The 18,288-nt window shown below is 45.2% G+C and overlaps 1 protein-coding gene across 2 annotated transcripts in view; it reads left to right on the forward strand.

Annotated features, from left to right (window-relative positions):
* Positions 1-18,288, forward strand: part of ormdl3 (ORMDL sphingolipid biosynthesis regulator 3) — a 146,726-nt gene that overhangs the window by 47,177 nt on the left and 81,261 nt on the right. Inside the window, exon 5 of one of the 2 annotated variants that reach the window (XM_030401361.1) lies at positions 9,007-9,034. The exons of the other annotated variant lie outside the window; for it this stretch is intronic. The gene's annotated coding sequence lies outside the window, so the exon portion shown is untranslated. Of the gene's footprint in view, positions 1-9,006; positions 9,035-18,288 lie in introns of those variants that run through there. 2 annotated transcript variants of the gene reach the window in all.

Raw genomic sequence — 18,288 nt, forward strand, 5'->3', positions numbered from 1 at the left:
ATTTAATTTGCCACTAATGTCACTAATCTAATATTTTTCACAGCGTAACAAATTTAAACATCGCCCCAGCTGAAAAAAGAAGGGTCACAGAAATGAGTCTATTTTTCTTTGTTATTCCTCCCATTTGTTATCATGTTTATTCAGCCATACGACACGCTGATAGCGAAGAGAACAGTTGCCAAGTTCCCACAATGCAGCGTGCCGACGCGGGGGCTATATGTTCTCCTGCATTTGTTGACAGGGCAAATAAATGGCGCTTATTTCCAAGTAATCGTTTCCTGATATTTGCTTTGCCTGTGTGAAAGGAGCAGACAGCGTTAGATTTACGGCGGCTCATCGGCGCTGCGTGTAATGGGAACACTGAGGGAAAAAAGAGATACACGCTGTTAATGTTGGACATAAAGAGAGTTTTTGTGTCTCCGGCTTTGTCTTTCGCTGCTTTCAGGAGAAGGCAGCTCATTTTTCTTATTTGTGTCCTCGTTCACCCTGCTGCTCTATAGAACATCAAGACGAATACGTAATCCTTCAATTTCCTCATCTTAAAGCGAAACTCTCGCCAAAATACAACCTAGGCTTTTTTTTTGTGAATGTACCCGAGTCAAACCTTCGTGTAAAAGCATAATTACGACGAAAGAGGCACTTTTAAGATTTACCGTATTTTTGTTTTCGGGTCAAACTCATTTTCAATGGGAGTGCTACGGGCAAATTAGTGATAGCATCAAAATCTCTATTTTTAAAACACTAAGAAGGCTCGACACAACATGAAACTTTGCTCGTAGTATCACCAGGGTCTCTACACATGAACACGAGCAATGAGAACATTGTTTGTGTACAACTCACGTTAGCAGTAGCTTGTTCCGCTCGCCTCCATCCTGCCAATGGAGAAGCATCGCTCTCCGAATGTGACGTAACAATCAGATCCTGTGCGGACCCGTCAAGTTGACGAGGACGCCGTTTAAGAATTCACCCAGCCGCGGAGGGTTGTGGGATGCTGAGCGCTGCAGAGTTCAACAGCAGTTTTGTCCTCCAAAGTTTTTCTCTTCTGCTTTCAGAGGAGCTGCTGACATGAGAATGGCCTTGAAGGCTCGTACTTTAATGTATTCCGTCTTGAAATTCAGACCTTGAAGCCCCCCCCAAACTGGGATGCAGCAGCAGCAGCTCTGTCCCGAGGTGAGCGAATATATCTTGACCCCGGATAGAAGGATCCGAACTAACCTGATAAGACTTTGCACTAGTGCTCGGAGCAGCTGCTGGGGAGTTAATTGGACTATACTGTCATGTACATAGTGTTCATCGTCTCTTAACAACCACACACACACGCGCGCAGGTGTAAGTGCAGTCACAGTTGAACACACATGGTTGGACATAAATCTCTTGACGCACAGCCCACTTTACAGGGGAAAAAAAAAAAACACTTTTAACACTGAGAGCTGCTGGAAAAAAAGCACAATTACTGCAGCCTGGTTTCAACCCCGAGGACCAGGAGCATGTCATGATTCACACAGAACTTCCATACCACTTATAGAGTTATTTTAGTAGTTGCGGCCATCACTTCTGCCGGTGAAGTTAACTTCTCAGATCTGGAAAAACAGAGCTGCGTCACGAAGAGGAAGTCAGACAAGAAAGAAACACGGACCGAGAGACAGTTCGAGAGGAATTAATTTGTTTTATTTAATGTGTATTCTAACGACTCGAGCAAGGTAGGCCCTCCGATCAGAGCCGAGCACCGCAGAGAAACCGTGGAGTAGGTCCAAAGCTCAGCCTCCGTGTTAACGCCGACCCAGAACGACCCCCTTCTCCCCCCCAAACGAGGCTGTGTCGCCAGACTCAACCAGAGAGAAAGACGTTTTCAGTTTAGTTTATCTCCAGTGTCCCCGTTCGTACTTTCAGATACCTGCTCTCTCAGCTGTTTCAGGAGTCGCGTCAACTTTCTGGCGGTGGAAACCGACATTTCCCTGATTTTGCACCTTCATAATAAAAGCTTTTGAAGAACAAGATCACAGAGAATCTTTAAACCCAACCTGGCGCCCAAATCTCTACAGGATTGATGCCAAAGATACTGATCATTTTTTTCCCCGGGACGTCGAACTCTCCTTATATATATATATATACATCCATGAATCAGACAGAGAGCGACAGAGAGAGAGAGAAATGTATGGCCAAAGATAACAAAATAAGACAGAAGTCTTAATAAATGTAATAAAACCATTGCAATTCATTCTATTTATTACATTTGTACACACTTCACATACAATAATATTTGCTTGATGTTTCCGCAACATGAAGTTTTTCAAGTTTAACACCAATTTTAATTACAGATTTTGACGGTCAGGTCATTCAAAGCTGTTCTTCTTCCAGCCCTCTCTCATTATTCAGCACAGGTTCATTGAAATGTAAGAAAAAAAAAGTGGCTGTCTGGTTACAATCAATACACCTTGGCCACACAATTATTTGAATTAAAGTGTGATTACACAATGGGATGATTTAGCTCCGAGTTCTGCCCGGCTTCATCAGAGACTCTCCTACTCTTGTTTGGCCTCCTACGGTCTTTTTCATGGTTTATTCGAGTCTTCCTGCGTCTACGCGAGTGTCATGCCCGGCGAAATGAAGCAGGGAGAGTAGATAACTGTTATTACTGCCTGTTTGTGTTTCTCCTATATCAGCAATCACCAGATCTAAAAAACACACGGCTGCATAATTGACGCGATCGGTCGTTGACGCGAAGAGGATGTTCCTCCGAGAAGTTTTCCCACTTTCACCTCTTACTTCTTTAGTTATTCATTCATGTCTGTCTTCAGGAATCCGAGCCATTATCCCCGTGACCTTTTTCTCCGGCGCTGAACTTCAGACTTGAGTGGGCGGACATAAATGATGCACTACGTAAGTATACATCAGCCGTCGAAATCGATCGCTCGCTCGCTCAGAATGCTCCGCGCGGTGTTCGGTCGGAAGGCTGAGGGATTTCCTTCACTTTAATGCGATATTAGATATTCATGAGAAACAGGTGCATCTGACGGACGTCTGCAAACACAAATTACAGCGTTTTTCCCGGGGAATTCCCAAATGAACGCGACCGCTGCCTGACAGGTAATTCAACATGTCTGACGAGCAGATATTTGTTGTAATGATTCCCGCGGGTTCGAGGATGTCGTGAATTCTTTGTGTCGGCCTCGGCGAGTTGATCAAATTAACATTTTTAACCGTGAGGCGCCGACGCCGCTCCCTAACACGGGCAATGATGGATTCTATTGATTTGACATCGGCTTGCCTGATCTATCGTCCATCCCTGTAATTTGTCCACATTTTTGTCCTTGGCTGACAATAATGTGGATGGATGTTTAATATTTAATATGCAGGAGGGGAGGTAATGTAGCCGCCAGCTCCCCCCTCCACCCTCCACCCTCCACCCGCCCCGCTGAGCAGCCGAACCCTCTTTTCCTCTTCCTGTGCTGCTGCTGACTTGGCAGGATGTCCTCAGCCACTTAGCCACTCAATTACCGCTGAGCAGCTATCGAGGCCCATTCCTCCCCTGCAGAGGATGCACACAAACACGGCGGTCAAGTTCACATGCGTGCATTCAAATCTGGACAGATGGGGAAGATTGGAACACATCGGAGCAGCGCCACACACAGAAACACTTTGATTTATCCAACGCACGACCCAACAGTACGGCTCGATCTGCTTGCTACTCCAGATTAATACAACTGTGTTAGTAAGACATTCATGAGGTTGCTGGTGACTTATGGCGGTGTCATTGTCCTTCGTGGGACCAATAGGAAGCTGAAAAAAGGCCGCTGTGATTGATGATCTCCATACTGACCAATCAGGAGCTGTTACCAATTTACCACCGGCCCCTGATACTCATCCCTACTCCACGACCCTCCCCTGTCAGTAGAGTTAGTTCCCTTCCTGCCAGGATTACAGCATCTGACTCGCGAATGGATGTACGTACGAGAGACTCGGAGGTTAGACCATCACGCCATCCGCCGGGCCGGAACACACAGCGGATGCTCCGTACGCATTTGGCGACGAGTCGTCTCAAACTGTCGTGGTTAAAAACGGAAGCGGCGTCTCCTGGGCAGGCGCCAACCCCGCAAAAGCATGTGCCCCGATATTACCGCGGCGCACGAGCTCCGCCGGTTCGCCCTGTTTTCATGCGTCGCCATGGCAACTGTGGCTGAGGCTCGTGGGTTATCTTTTGAAAGCCGTAACGAGACAAAATGTTTGAAATGATTCAACCTGACAACGGCAACATAAATATGCGGTTAATGACGGTTAGTTCCCTGGGAGGCCCCTGTGTTTTCTGTGTTGTGGAGACGCTACGTGTTTAATTTAAAGAAAAGTCTACCGCGTGAGATTTTCCGCCGGGAATGCATTTATTCATTTATTTATCCATATATTATATTTTATTATTTATTTATAAATCATCTCATCAGCTCCCTCAGTCTCTCTCTGTTGCTCTGCGTCCTTCTCTAAAACCCTTCCTCTCAGCCTCTACACTCGCACACAGAATACCTGTAGACACGAGCTGACCCCGAAATCCGACAAGGGTCACTGCGATATTAGGCAATAAAGAAATACGAGGCTTCTGTGTGGAACCGCAGATCAGCGAGGCTTTGGTTTCCTCACGTTGCCCTCTCTGGAATCATCCGTAGAGCCTGTAGTGCCAACAAAACCAATAAAAGACAGCTGGAAATATCAGTGTGGGCTTTGCTCAGGAAAGAAGAGATATTGAAGACAGAGGATGAGGAGAATAACACCGTTTTTTTAATGAATTGCCGGATTCCTTCTCGCGGAGAGGCAGCGCTGGAGCTTAGGAGTAAAATGTCTTTGATTTTGGACCAGCTGGCATTTTTCTGTAGATGTGTCTGTTTTTTTGGGGGGGGCTGCTGGTATCTGGTGTGTTGGGGCACGAGCAGTGAGCGCGAATACAAATATCCATTTTTCTCACCGTCATACAGACGAGCACACACACAGCCCGGCCTTTCTTCTGTGAGGACAGACTCCGACACACATGCACCAAAAAAACAACTGTCTGACCGGGGATTTGCAGCTCTTTAAAGGCTGTAAACGAATAATATTTATCTGTATATAACAACCATATTATGGTGCATATTAACATTCCTCGTGTGGGGCGACCTCTAGTGGCTGTAGTATTTATAACGGCTGCAAAGGAGGAAGTGAGAGATGGGTGGTTGGGGTTAAACAAGCAGAAGTTGTCGCCAATATCATGATATTTTCCTAAACCTGACCAAACACAGAGCCTACAAAGAAAGTTTGGTACGCCTCTTGCAGTTACGCAAACGTTGCACCGCTAAAAAAGCGTTTTTGGTTGCAAGGGGCAGCTTCCCAGCATTGGACGCTTGATTAACAACCTCCTACAGCCATTAAAACATCTGGCTGCCCCCTGACTGGATGAATACCACTCATGGACTATACGCTCCGGATTTCAAAGTGCACCAACGCGGCTCCTCATTCGGAAACGCTACCTTTTATTCTGAAAACAACTCTGCGAAAACGGCAGGCAGTTGCCTAATCTTTTCTTTCATTTTGACTCGACAACCGTTTTCGTGATTTGCACGAAGTAACCAACACACCTCAACTTGTGCATATGACGTGCGAGCAACATGGCGCCCCGTCTCCTGAAACACAATGCTACGCTAACATATCGCGTTCTTGTTGACCTGCAGTGGTTTCTACACCCTGGATGCGGTTCCGCTTCCAACACAGCACACTTCTGATACGTATTTTTACCGATCTTGTGACGCGACGTGATTTAAGCAGCCAAAATTATGATCACAAACTATTACAAGACCATTACTTTGTTTTAAGTAGTTTAAAGCGCTGAGCCAATTTGCAGAGCTGCCAAAGCTCTCCTGCTCGGCGCTCTGTGACTCCTGGAGACTTTTTTTTTAATGCAGTTTTTTCGCCCTCCATTGTTTTGTTTTTTCCCAGACATGCGTAGCACACATCTCTAAAGGCCCCCGACATCAGGGTTTTCATTTCGACGCGTTCATGCAAATCAGACGAGCCGCCGCAGAGCTCATTTGCATGTGTCGTCTCAGTAAATATCCAGCTAAATTGGAAAAGAGCAGTGGTGCCAAATTTTGTTCACTCCGGCTGCGATCTAATCTGCAGTAAATATCTACCTCGGTGTGTTCTTCTTCTCTCAACCATACATCCTCATCCGCTACTTATTGTTTGACCTCCCTCCGGCTGTTTCGAGCTGATTTACACTTGGACATTAGCCGGAGATGCTCTTAGTACTTCCGCTAATCACTTATGTCGAGCTGCTGCTCGGGAGAAAAGTGCCTACATGCTACCAGCCTTTTCAAAAAAAACGTCTGCATTAGCGGGGAGAGACGGGGAGTCGGTGGAAGAAAGAGAGAGAGAGAGGAGAGATGTGACGTGAGAGGTGAATCCACAGAACATGTGAGAGGAAAATGGCTTTTTCTTTTTTCCTTTGGCAGACTGGAATTTAATTGGTGAGATTGGAGAGAGTTGCAGCAGCAGCAAGCGAGGGTTCAGGTCCAAGCCAAGAATGGAGGCTGCAGACGTGTGTGAGTGTGTGTGTGTGTGTGTGTGTGTGTGAGGGAGGTGCGAGCTGTGCCAAGAGTCACATCTGCAGCGTATGCAGCACACATACATACCTCTGTAATGGAAAGAGAGACTGGAAAAATGTAATTCGAGGTGCAGGGTCAGACAATACGATGATGTACTCAAGTTGGTCGAGTGTTTTTTTTGGTCGAGTGTTTTTTTAAATGTTCCACTTAATATCTCGGCTTCTTTGAGGCCGCTGTGGTCAGTGTTGCACATCAATGAGGAGGACTGTTTTATAGGAGTGTTTTCTTTTCACCAGATTCGACAAAAACTGACACTCAAATCAGATTATTTTATATATTACAAGTTTACATTGGCGGAATATTCACAAATGGCACTATATCTGATATAATATGATACGTTGAGGTCAATATTTGGTGGTGGGTAGAGTGCTGAAGGTGGTATTACTCCATAAGAAATGACACGAGTGAAAAAGAAAATCCACATTTTGCGAACCCAACCTCAAGTAAATGTAAAAAAAAAATGGAACCTGGTTGATAAATTATTCGAAATACAAGTTACTATCCACTTTTGATGAATTGCAATTATGAAAGTAGCGTTAATGTTGCGTTACTTTCTAAATTAAAAGTCAAATTGACTATATGTTACGATGTGATGTCATTACGTTAACATAGCGCTTGAAAAGGCGACGTAGCTCCGGGGGAAGAAGGAGCCAGCAAGAGCAAACGCAAACACATTTTGTCCGAGAACATAACTCTGAGGTCAACTCTACTCGTGTTAAATATCTCTGAAGCAAGTGAGAGACTTTACTTTTACCCAGAAACCATTGTGCTCAGGTTGTTAGCGTAGTTGTTAGCCGTCCGCTGGCTGTGCAGGAGCAGGAAGACCCTCTTAAAAGTTGAGCTTTTTGAGGTCGACTATCATGCTCGCATTGTTTTTACAGGGCAGTAATCGTAAAATGTAAATGCATGGTGAATCAGAATTAATTCATGAGATTCAAATATTAATATAATAACGCCGCGGTCCAGACTTCAATGAGTAGTTGGCTGTTTGGTGCTGACAGAACGCGCCGTAGCTAACTACATTTTTAATGTGTTTTTTTTTTTCTATCACGTGCTGGTGGAGGGTTAGAACAGGAGTTTTTTTAAAAGCGGAGATCTCAGTGGTTTTTAGTCGGAACAGCAAGAACATCGTCAGCTGTATTCCTTTTTTTAGACTCAGGCATGAACAGTGTGGCCAGACGTAAGCGGAGATTGTTGCCGGAAGCTCCCTCTTTGCTCTGAGTTTTGCTCCGTTGTGGTCAAAAATCCAAGCTGATTGCAACCTTGTAGCTGCAAGTAGAGGTGCCCCATGCTCAGTCCCTATTTATGGCACGTGAGTTGTAACAAAGGGTAAAACAAAATGGCAAAAGCAGCTGAGTAAAAAGTATATTACTGGTTAAAGTGTATACTTGAGTAAAGGTTAGGAGTACAGCGACCCCCGTCAATGTCATGATATATAACACAGATTTTAATCAGAGTTATTTCGCATCCTTAAAGCGCCACATTCTCTAAAACAATGTCCAACAAAATCCTGTTTCAGAAAAAAAAAGAAGTGCTGCTTGTCATATCAAAGATTTAAAAGAAGACGTTCAGATTCAGACAACTTTATGCATATTTCATTTCGGAGGGGAAGAAACGGTGAAAAGGAGGCGGGCTCGAAAAAAAAAAAAAGGGGGGGAGAAGTGAGTGAGCTCTCTATCCTTTTGGGTTTAGCGGCTAAAAAAGAGAGAAAACAAGTGAAACGCCCGAGTGAGCAGAAGGGAGATGGAGCACAACGGGGCCTGGCTGTGCCACGCTGGGCGGCGGCGTGACCCGTTAGCACGCCGGGCCCTCTATCTCGGACGCGGATCCTTTGTTTTTCTCCGGGTTGCGCACCACCTGGGGCATTCAGTCAGGGGACGATTCAATGTCAGAGAATCCCAAAATGTCAGCGAGGACGATGCTGCTGCGCTGTCTCCATGCACGCGTCACAAAAACCACACAGGGATTTAATGAGTGCAACAACTGGATGTCTCGTTTGCTCCCTGTGGTACCTCTCATAACCCGTGTGCCGTATTAGAGGCCGCTGCCGTTTGTCCTCGTACTGTGTGCAGACTTAAAAATAAATCAGTGTATCATCCCGGTGAGCGTTTGCACGCCTTTGGTGGTGTAGAGTTCCTGCGCTTGGCTCTCGCCCCTACTATATGTTTATATTTACCCAAAGTGTTCATTACATGGTATATTTGATGATAACAAATGAAGTCTCAGTTGGTATCGCTGAGAGCTTAACAAGGGAACACTTCCCAACAACAAAGACATTTGGTTTGGCAGCGGCACACGTGAGAAATTAGAGCTCGCGCTCTTCCTGCTCGCATACCTCTACAGCTTTTCTCCCCCTCTCTTGCTCTGTGTCTTGTTTTCTCAGGCTCGCGTGGAATAAGAGACATCTGGGGAGGAACGCGTACACGGCGAAACGTAGCGAAGGAGCGGCAAGACGGCTGTGTTTGCTTTGGATTCGCGGGGTCGTCGATGAGCTTTATGACAGCTGCGCTTCCAGGCACGGCGGCACGGTGAGACGTCGCGTGAGTTTCAGGCCACGCGAATGGCAGATGAAGTCAGGAAGAGGAGGCTGTGATTGGTCTTGGATGTGTTGGGGAGTTTGAAGCTGGATCACAGCTTGCGTTTGCATCACGAGGATTATCTTTTTTCAGATGGGATTTCTTATTTTTTGGGCAGTCGCGTGCTAGATTCCAAACCAGCCACACTGTAATTACAGTACGTGTCTAAGAGCACTCTGCATTCTTTTTGGTCACCCTTACATTTCATGCACCAAACATCTAAAACAAAAAAATACATGGAGAAAAGAGTCAAAACACCACTTTACTACAAGTGCTCCCATCTGTGCATTTAGCAGAATGTGGTCTCTGCTGATGGTGTTATTTGTAGTGTCTCCTGGTTTCCATCCAAATGTGTCACGACTTTGAAATCAATACTTTTTTCCTTCATTATGTGATTTAATAGGTGTTGGTTCATTGAGTCACACCACTGCAGAAGAAGAGGAGTGCAACTAGCGCCAATAGACAAATCAGTCACCAGAATAAATGTTAGCCCAAGTACATCTTTGCAAAAACCACAGATAAATTCAGGCAATTTGTTCTTTATGTTGCAACTTTACATTTGCTTAGGTTCAATTTTGTGCTTATAAGCACAGAACATACGTGCTCCGGTTGGGTTTAGACACAAAAAACACTTGGTTAACATTAGGAAAACATAATGGTTTGGCTTAAAATACCTCTTTTGGTCAAACAAATGAAACGTCCCCCGGTCTCCTTAAAAATATCCACCATGCTTGCAAATGTCCGAACACAGACTCGAACTCCAGTCGCTGGTTTGGCAGGATTGTGGCAGGATCTGACTTAAGCGCATAAGCTCTTGTTTCCGCAAACCTTTTCCTAATGAGATTCTTTAAAATGCACACATGAATATGTTGATGGTAACGTGGCCTCCGACAGTTGTGAGCCAGCTGGCTTACCGATGAGCTCAAGACCAACAATTCATTCGTGGGACGTAGTTTGTACCGTCGACAGAGATATTTAATGAAGACAAACATCTTGAAGAGCGTCTCAAACAGATTCCCCGCTGCGGGTGAGGCCAGCGGCCTGCAGAGCGTGAACACCATCACCAGGGCGGCTTAGGACTCAAAACGGGCGGATTTCTTTCTGATTCATTTCCCAGCTGCTGTGAACACAAAGGCAGGACGTCTCTTTTTGGAGGACATGCACTCATTTTGTTCTCCTTCGCCATGAATATTGAGCAGGACTTATCAGCCTCCTCGCTGCGGTAAACCCTCCGCACCTGCAGCGTCGGTCTCCAGGAGACTCTGGTGGGGCGGAGCTTTGATCCTCTGTGCCGTCTAATCAGACCTTCGTATGGACCTATAGTAGGAATATGATCGTCGATTTACATTTACTGCACAGACTGTGTGTGTGTTTTGGTCTCCGTGCACCGTCTGCGCTCTGAATATGTAAACAGTGAACACTCACCACAGAGAGCTGTGGGCTTAAACATGTATTAGATATGTTTGGCTTGTTCTGCAGACTTTATGCGTGCTGCTTGGATGTTTGCGTGTGTGGTTATAGACACATTGCACGACATTCTGTCCGCTCTGGCGCTGTGGCCGACAAATATTCCCTATTTTCACGCTGTTAAATGTATCACAGTCCCCCAGAGCCCAAGATGACATCTTGAATTGTTTTTTTTTCTTTTCAATTAACAACGACAAGCATTGTAGAGCTGCATTTTCACATGTTGACGAGTTGAAGGTTGAAATCCAGGTCTGAAAACGTGGGCTGGGTCCCGCAGGAGTGTTTTTTCCACCAGCGAGGCTTTTTAAGATTTAGCTTTTCATTATTTATTCCGACAGCAGCCCGTCGCGCAGAAGATGGACACATTTTGACAGCTGATGCTCATTGAACAGATACGTCAGTCAAAAGTTAAATATTTTTGAAGCCTATCTTGCTCGAGGGTTCGGTTCCAGCGCGACGGGTAGGCAGCCTGGCAGCTTGAGCTCAGTTTAACCTTTAGCATTTTTAGCTTCACATGCCGAGCAGCGTGGCTCTAGGAACAGCAACGTCAGTCTGTATGTCGGTCAGACAGTCACTCATTCTTTCCCAGAATGAATGACATTACAGACTTGTCTGGTACTTTGGATAACGACCATGTAGCCTGCACGCAAAAGAAATGAAATTTCCTTGAGCTTCAGCCGTTTGCAGAGCTTACCATTCTAACATTCTAATCCTTTACGGTAAACATGGCAGATCTGCTGAACATCGGCGTGTTAATATATTTACTGTGAGGATGTAAGCACGCTCACATGCTTAGCATTCAGGTCAAAGCACCACTGTGCCCCGAGTGCAGCCTCACAGAGCTGCGTACCTGGCAAGGTGAAATAAATCACTCGTGTCGGGGTTTTGATTATATTATTCTAGCGAGGCAACAGTTGTTTTTAATCAAAAACAAGTTACACAGCGGGTCTGACACCATCTGCTCTCCAGGGCAAACTCAGATCAGACTGTCTAAACTAGGCAGTGCTGCTGAACTATGGATAATCTTATAACGCACAACACATCTTATAATATCCTTTCATAGAATGTTTTCAGAAACATTTTTAAGCTCACCATTTAGCTGAAATGGAGAAGGATTGTAAATCGCCTCCATATTGTTTTTGCCCCATGAAAACAAAGGCTGAAAGAACTCAAAACTTTAAAACAAGGCAGTGCTGATCAGTCATGAGCCACAATCCTGCTCGTCGTCTGTTCTGTCCTCCAATGTTTTCAGAAACATGTCGTAGGCTTCACCCAAATCTCCACCCTCTCGACATCGGTGGTCTGAGCCCTCGCGGGCTTCAGTCATACGTACCGTGACGTGTTCACTGTCATCGTCTCAAGTCTACGAGTGCTTGAGACCGCAAGGCAAACATAAGCTGCTGACACTCAGCATTAAAGACCGCAATAATAAAATCAATGTGGTAACCTCTGTAACCTTTACGTCTACAGATTTCTGTATCGTGATGCGTTTAAATATTTATCTCTGGCCGTAACGTTTCAATTAAGTAATTATTTTACACGTCATAATAAGATCTACAACGCCACGTCTCTTTCACAATGAATTATGGGTGATTAAATCAGTGGTCTGGATAAGTATTTGGCTTGGACAGCTCTCCAGACTTGCAGAAGTGTGGACATTTGGATGCAGCCTTAGTGAATTGTTTGGATGTAAAACCACTTCCTCTTTCAGAATGGACTCCGAGCCAAAGTCAAGCAGCGCCCAGCTCGCAGCATGTCGCCCCTCAGCGTGGGTTTTTCGGTCATGTGGCACCAATTTTCAAACATATTTGCGTCTTTCTGCTTCGTAGGCGGCCCTGTTTTATGCAAAGGCCATCTTTTCAGCTGTGTGTACTTCTTAAACTCCGTCAGTTCTCCTCCATCTTATTCATCAGCGATAAAAATTAACAAACATAATAATGTCCTCTCATCTGAAGGGCTGTCAGACCGACAAAAAAAAAAAAATATGCAAAAGACTTTCTGCTGGAGCTGTGAACTTTCTTTTTGACCAATTGTTTGCTCGCCTTCCTTTCTAATCAGCTTCTAATGGAGAACAATGCTGTGTGTTTGTGTGTGTTCCAGGCAGGGTACGTATCTGGTATCTGTATGTGAATATGTGCTGTCCCTTGTGGGTTCAGCGCAGCTACAGTGTGAAGTGATCTCCCTACAGAACACCACCACACAGCCAACACACACACGCACACACACATTCACGTGGACCAGAAATATTCCGATTTTTTCTTCAAACCCATGCCAGCTCCCGGGCAGGATGGCTGGCATGTGTGTGTGTGAGGCACGTTTATTCAGAACATGCAGGCCTTGTAAGTCGCTGCCAGGAGCTGGTCTGCATGTGGAAATCCCGAAGCGCCGCGGTCTTGGACATGCCTCGGTGCTCATAACACGCGTACACATATGCAGAGGATGCACACAAATTACACCGACACGCATTCTTATGATTATCTGTTATCAGGCCTCTCTCTCTCTCCCCACTTGTCACTCAAACACTCACGCGCTCAGCCCATGTATTAGATGGCGCCCTGCTTGGCAGGAGAAAAAAGGCGCGAGCAGAGGGAATCCGGAGGCTGTACGTTCTATCACACAGCAGCATTAGTATGCAGAGGAGCCCAGGAGCCAAAACACAGGCGATCAAGACGCTTCTATGGCAGCTTGAAAAGAGATGAGGGCCACTTAAAGGTATGATGGGATACGACCCCAAGTGCCCTTTGTGCTTGAAAGGCTATTAGGCACATTTATATGTGATATTTTAAACATCGGGGCACTGCAGCATCCTCCACCTGCAGAGTAACCAACCGGAACTGCAACCAAGTCAACCTGAGACGTATTTTATCTGCTTGTCTTTATTCCTTCTTGTGGTTATGTTTTCACACATCGGTATGTGAGAATTCCCGCTGCCATGAAATGCAATTTATGGGCACCTGGTTACGCTTTGGGTTTGTGACAAAACCGACCTACCAACCCAGAGTGTCAGAATTTGATGAGCTGGGCATGAGAGTCAAGAATCAACTATCTTACAAATAGGAGTTTTTAGCGGAAGTTGAAATGTCTAAGTATTAGTTTGATAGACAATAAAGGGCTTTGTCTAGTCTGTTTTTGTTGTCATTTTACAAAACTATTTAAAAAAACACGCTGCATGAATTAAACTAAGAAACAAAGCTGGACCACCAGACCTCCGCCCTCGAAAGAAACAGAACTCAAACTAAGAAATAAAAGTGACAGAAAAATAAATATCTGCGACTGTCAGAGCTGCCGCGCTCCTCTAAACCTCCCTTAAACGTGGGCAGGACCACCAATCAATCATCGGCCTGTCAGGAGCACCTGAGGGAGGAGAGAACAGACACAAGGGAATGGAGCTGTGACATCGTCATTATCAGAAAACAAATCGTCTGAACGTCGTGATTTTGACTCCAAACACTGTGTCTTCTGCGGAAAGAGAAATGCATTTTTTATATGATGTTGAAGATGTAAAAACTGTATGAGAAAGTGTGCAGTCAGTCTCTGCAGCTACTTCCTATCAAAGGATCCGTCCCTATGGAAACAGTCACCGGCAGGATCTGTTAACAATCTGGAGTGACAGGGACTCTGTTTCTGGAAAGACACTTTGCTATAGAGCCCTTCAAATGCTTCCTTGTTGTTGCACAAACCTCAGAGAGGGATAAAAGCCCAAACTATTTTCACTTCAGGCACCACGAGAGGCGAATTTCAGGTGAACTTCTGCCCGTTCAGACACTCTAGGGTATATTTTTCTTCCTCTTTGTGTAATGTTGGGGGACTGGCCCTTTACAAATCGAGCGCTAACATCACCCGCGGTTGTTGTGCACAGTCAAGGTTGAACAGAGCCGTCGCTGAACAGCCGTAAATAAATAGTATGTTCTCGGTGGTGAAGAGACAAACTGTTGACGCGACTGCACGACGGCGAACAATGGCTCAATTTTTGCCTCTTTATTTTGCTGTCCTCGAACCCCTCAACACAGAAACAGTCTGTAGTGTTTGAGATTGTTTCCTCGCTCTGTTTTGCCACCATCTCTGTTGCCTTGGACACATGGGGAACATTGTGCGCATACGCTGATAAACACTATGGATGCCTCCTCACAGTGCATAGCACTCGGCTGCCTACGGAGTTTGTGATTACAGTGGGCTGAAACGTGCAGCAGGGGGTGTGACACAGTGCTGTATGCATCGCTGCGTCTTAAAGGAGACCTCATGCTCATTTTCAGGTCCATTATTTTATTTTGGGTTACTGCTAGAACAGGTGTGCATGCTTTTATACTCAAAAAACACCCCTTTTTTTAAAAATTCTTCTACCGTCCTGTCTCTTTAAGACCTACTTCCTGAATACACTACCTGCTCTGATTGGTCAGCTCGCACACGTCCGAGCCAGCACCGCGCACCATCTTTTTTTTCTGGTTGGCTCTGTCGTGTTTTCGGCTTTCAGTTAGCTTCACTTCAAGCGTGACTAAAGGCACAAGTCATGCAGATGTGCGATATGGACGCAGTGTGATGTCAGGACAACTGACGAGGGTACTTCAGGAGCAGCGTTTCTGTGAGAAAGAGGAGCTTCTGTTCAAGATCTTTTATATGCAGAAGAACCTTTGTAACACTGAAGGAACAGAGTATAATGAAAAAGATAACAGGTCGATTAATCAGTTGGCCAATAAAAAGAAAATTAAATTGCAGCTTCTTTGAACATTTTTACTGCAAATTTCAGCGTGTTTTCCCCCAGCGCCCAGTATCGTCTATCTTTCTCCTCGATTATAAATAATCGGTATCAGCCCTGAAAAAACAACGGCTCATGGAAAACATGGTGTCTCTATCTAGTGTCCCACAGTGCATCCTGCAGTAAAATAAATCACAGCGGACCCCCTGACTGTATCACTCAAAATACATTTCTACACGAACCGTCGTGCTCAACAGAGGAGGAATCCTGTAGATTCTAGCGGAGTGACAATATATCAAACTAACTCAGCTGTCACTGTCAGCGCCAACACATTCATCACATTTCAAAGAGAGAAATTTACCAACAACTGCTCCCCCTGTTTTTTTTACAAATCTGTGTGTGTGAGTCCTGTAGATATCTCAATTTATTGTGTTTTATCCACTGTTGTGCAGAGAGAGACCATGTCTGTATTTTTGCTTTGTTGACTCTGAAACTTTTCCCAAAAACAAACTTTCTCACTGACATCACTGCAGAAATATAAATTCCGGCGCTCTTATTCTGAAGTGTTTGCTGTAAGTCTAGCTCCCCTAACAATGGCTGTAGACCTTCTCCCTACAGAAAGACAACATGTTTACGTTCCTGGTGTTGGAGGTATTATCAAGAGATCGATCCTCCGAAGAATAACTCACCCGCTCTGCGCTCCTGCCTGTGTGTTTGTGTTCTCTGGCTCGCTCCTCAGTGGGGTGAGGAATAAATGATGGACTAGCTATTACAACTTGTTATTTGTATGCATAACTACACACGGCTGCATCAGCGAAATGGTGGGAGCAAACAATGCAGCGCACAGCGCTGGAGTCACCGCACAAAGGTCCAGCAGGAGTCTCTATTATCAGCCTTTTGAAATCTTTGTTCCTGCAGTTCAATCAAGGTGTCAATTTTTCTCTCAGACAGGGATCTTGATTACAGACAGATGCTGACTGAAATATTATCTTCAGGGCTCCAATTCTCCTCTGCTTTTCAATTATGGCTCCATTGCCGGCACACGGATTACTACAATTTCACAGGAAGAGGTTATAGAATCATGTTCAAAGAAACCCGAAAGCAGACCTTTGTACAATTCATGCTGCGAGTCTGCAAGCAGAGTTATCACAGGTCTATTTAAACTCTGCTCTGCAATAACAGTTTGGTTGTGAAATACACGTTCCTTTGTGTCAGAGCTGCCAACTAATATATGCATACCTGAGAGACAGTACATCATCTCAAGAGTGTATTTTCGGTCAGTTTAGCGTATATGTGTATGTGTTAGGCTAAGGAAAAGTTTCGGTTCTGGCTTGACGTCCAGTTAAAAATAGTTTTATCCTGTCGTTTCACACTTAGAGATGCTGAAAAGTCATCTAAAATGTGCCTGGCAGCCTTCTCACTTGGGTGTAACACTGCCACCATCCCTTTCACATCCTGACACGAGATTCGGCTCTTACTGTACAGATACAACTTGAGCACCATGTGACAGGTAAAGTAGAAATGTTGCCATGGTGACACTTACTGATTCTGAACACATTCAAGCTAAAGAACCATCACAAACATACCTCAGTCTGAAAAGGCCACCAAGCATGACAGTTAGCTTGGGTGTGTGCTATATGCTAACATTGGCTGCCACAACTCTGTTTGCCTCAGGGGCTGTGTGCTTTGTGCTAATGTGACAGCAGGAGTGTGTTGCTGCTGCAGAAGCTTTGTTGTGGGGGCTCAGGGGCTGTGTGCGAACGCTAGCCCCAACCAGAAGGTGTTGCTGCTGCAGAGGTTTTCTTTTTGAGCTCAGGGGCTGTGTGCTTTGTGCTAATGTGCCAACAGGAGTGTGTTGATTCTGCACAGGCTTAGCTTTTAAGGCTCAGGGGCTGTGTGTTTTGTACTAATGTGCCAACAGGAGTGTGTTGCTGCTGCACAGGCTTAGTCTTTAGGGCTTAAGGGCTGTGTGCTTTGTGCTAATGTGCCAACAGGAGTGTGTTGCTGCTGCACAGGCTTAGCTTTTTAGACTCAAGGGCTGTGTGCTTTGTGCTAATGTGCCAGCACTATTATGTTGCTGCTGCCCTGGCTTAGTTTTTAGGGCTCAGGGGCTGTGTCCTTTGTGCTAATGTGCCAGCACTATTATGTTGCTGCTGCTCTGGCTTAGTTTTTAGGGCTCAGGGACTGTGTGCTTTGTGCTAATATGCCAACAGGAGTGTGTTGCTGCTGCACAGGCTTAGCTTTTTGAGCTCAGGGGCTGTGTGCTTTGTGCTAATGTGCCAGCACTATTATGTTGCTGCTGCACAGGCTTAGTTTTTAGGGCTCAGGGGCTGTGTGCTTTGTGCTAATGTGCCAACAGGAGTGTGTTGTTGCTGCACAGGCTTTGCTTTTCAGGCTAAGGGTTGTGTGCTTCGTGGTATTTGGTTACCAGCTGAACAACGATAGTCACTGCCGCTGCTGCTCACTTGTTCTTTGGCTCAGCAGCCGAATGCTACTGAGCTAGCTAGCTGTTACTGGATTATTTTCTTTTTACTGTGTCAGAGCATTTGATTTAAAGAATGCTGCCAGGATGTTCTCTGCAAATGTAACAAAGAAAATTCCTCTAGGATAACTAACCAACCCCAGCTTTAATAATTGAGTGACTCTTCCAAGGTTTCCAGATATTTTTCATCCATTTATTGGTTGTGTAAAGCAGGAACATGCACTGGAAGACAAACAATGGCCAGACGTATTTATTCTCCACCTAGAGGCTCTCTCTCTTTATTGTCCATAAAAACAGAGCTCATTATTGTTTGGGAATATCAAATAAATGCAAAGTCACGGACCACTGTTCCACGCCAACAGCATTTTTGAAATAAAGCATTCCTCTTGAAACACAACACTGCAGAAGTCTTTTCATTCCTTTGTCTGTGATTATTTTCCCATAAGC

This window comes from Sparus aurata, chromosome 20 (assembly GCF_900880675.1).
Source record: "Sparus aurata chromosome 20, fSpaAur1.1, whole genome shotgun sequence".
In the NCBI taxonomy this organism is placed as follows: domain Eukaryota; kingdom Metazoa; phylum Chordata; class Actinopteri; order Spariformes; family Sparidae; genus Sparus; species Sparus aurata.